Here is a 2,576-nt window from a genome sequence, read left to right on the forward strand (position 1 = left end):
CAGAGGAGTTGCTGGACAAGAATGACGCGATTTCCAAGTTATTGCTCCTTAAAATCCTGTTAGATGTTTATTTACAATGGTAGGGAGTATTAAGGCGGCCACAGTGCCTTATCCTATCATAACTTATATATATATATATATATAAGGAACTAGAAATATCACATAAAACTGTTACATATTCCTTCTTCAACCAAGCATAGTATTAAACAGTATATCAATATCAGTTCGTCACACTTAATAGAGATAAGACCATTGACTATTATCCTTTATAACACCAACTAATCAATCGCCATATAAGACAGTAAGTATTATGGAGAGACATAATAAAACCAGAGAAATTTTGTAAAAATTAAGAAAAAGTTTTACCCAGTACTGTTTTAATATGATGAAAAATATATCTTCTTATATTTAAAAAAAAAATATGAACGCCTAAATACAAAGTTTGGTTTAGTGAATTAATAGTAAAATTTTATCTTTGCGTTATCAACATTCTGTTTATCTCTAAATTTTATTGCGTAGACTCGTCCTTCAGAAATACATTTTTACATATGAGAGATTCGATTTGGTTTATGCAATAGTAAACAAGTCATTTAAAAAAAAAAAAGTTGACTTAAAATAAATCAATAAAATGTTGATCATGTATGTAAAATATATAACACGATTGTTGTATATATTTTTGGAATTTATCGGATAAATACACGCATATTTGTATGTATACACACACATATTATTAACAATTACTAAAATTTAAATTTTGATTGATCTCACTGATTTACCTGTTTCAATCAAGCGTCTGCCAATGTTGTTGCTGAAGCTGACTACCGACGCTGCATGAAGGTGGAGCCAAGAATTACTGAATGAATGTCTTATCCCCCTCCGGACCACTTGACTGAGTCCAGCCTTGAATCTTATTTCATTTGTTGCGTAAAGACCGTTAGTTATGTTTGCATTGACATAACATTGCCCCCATAGATCATAGCTTGTTTCTGTTAATGAAGAAAATAACTACTTAAAATCGTGAAGATAAATGTGTGATTTGATGATAAGAGTTTTACACAATAAGTGTAAATGTTTCATATTTCGCATATCATTTTTGATTTGATTAAGTGGATTAGAGTGCAAATTTTAATTTCAGCACTGTTATTTTTCGTGATAAAATAAATTGCTGTTTTTTTTATTTTTCAAATCCCCCAAAAAAGTAAAACTAGGCGTGATAGTAGTTACAAATAAATACAGAATGACAAATGCTTTGTTCTTCTGCGGGAGCAGGACTCCATTGTAACGAGTGTCAGAGAATGGTTTTAATATCTTTGCTATTACTTATAAAGTTCACTTGGGGTACGCTTTCTATATCTCGAACATATTCGCTAAAAACTTATAACCTAATACTAACAACGCGTCTCTACTGCTGTATAGACTAATATCTGTGTTATAATTTTTTTTTTTTTTCATACCCTCCTGTAATGATGTTAGTGGGTGTTTGGTACGTACATATAGGAGGTATGCTATATGTATAGCTGGGTGTTAAGGATACCTTGGATTGCCTTTTGGCATTATAAGGTTAGGTGTTATAAATATAACCAACTATGATATGTATCGGAATTTTAGCTTTAATATTTTCGGGATTGGAAATTGCTCTTTCCATAAGTGAATAATATATCCTACTAATTGTTTACTTAATTTTTAATTGAAACCCTATATTCAATGGCAATTCGTTTAAACTTAAATATTTCATTATCTTTATTTTATTTCTTATACATTTTTAAAGAATCTTATCCAGGGTGGTGGTGCAAAGTTGTACTGAAGCCATTCATTTAGAACAGAATATATCGTGACCTCCAGCAGACCTCAAACCGTGATAACTGATACTATAATCGGGAAAGCCGAGGCAAGAAGGCAATACTGATCCAATCAGGGAAATAAAAATGTGGAAAAAATCAGCTAGAGCAGTTTAGTCACTGAGTCTAAAGAACAATACAGACCTGATAAGGCACATGATCTTTTGAAAAAGTCTTATTTCAGCGTCTACCATGGAAGTTACTTAGCTATCATAAATAATGCCGAGAAAGCTGTGAGGATAACAACGCCAGGAAAGCGAGGCTCTTACTTAATACTTAATAGAGTCATAAAAATCTAATCCGAAGTAGTGGGAGACGATTCTATCTCTTTCCATAAATAACTCGTTTTGAGAGAATTGATAAAATAATAGTTAGAAAAGATTTAGTGATTCGAAGTTGAGGTATTGATACAACCACTCACTTTAAATTGCCTATAGAAAATTGGAAATATATATGGTATTTACGAGACATATTATTACCTGTACATTTATTAACAGTATTTAATTTTTGTGCTTATATATCTTCCTTAATAATCGTACAAATTAAAAATGGTATATCCGATAATTTTATTACTTGGATGTTGGCTTTGAACGTGTATTTTTATTCTTGTTGGAAAGTAAAAACAAAAAAAAAACCTTAATATATGACCTCGCTGATTAATTTTACAAAATAATTTATATAAAAATTAGAGACTACCTTCTACCTTATATCTGCAACTATATTTCAGATAAACTAATA

At 30.6% G+C, this 2,576-nt stretch overlaps 1 protein-coding gene across 2 annotated transcripts in view; it reads right to left on the bottom strand.

Moving 5' to 3' along the window:
• LOC106680604 (UDP-glucosyltransferase 2) overlaps positions 1–974 on the bottom strand; it is a 28,593-nt gene extending 27,619 nt beyond the window's left edge. The window contains exon 1 of one of the 2 annotated variants that reach the window (XM_067050113.1): positions 777–974. The gene's annotated coding sequence lies outside the window, so the exon portion shown is untranslated. The remainder of the gene's footprint in view (positions 1–776) is intronic. The other variant, XM_014420430.3, reaches the window with a different exon arrangement.
• Positions 975–2,576: the final 1,602 nt, after the last annotated feature.

Source organism: Halyomorpha halys, unplaced genomic scaffold (assembly GCF_000696795.3).
Source record: "Halyomorpha halys isolate HHAL.00 unplaced genomic scaffold, Hhal_1.1 Scaffold269.1, whole genome shotgun sequence".
Lineage (NCBI taxonomy): Eukaryota > Metazoa > Arthropoda > Insecta > Hemiptera > Pentatomidae > Halyomorpha > Halyomorpha halys.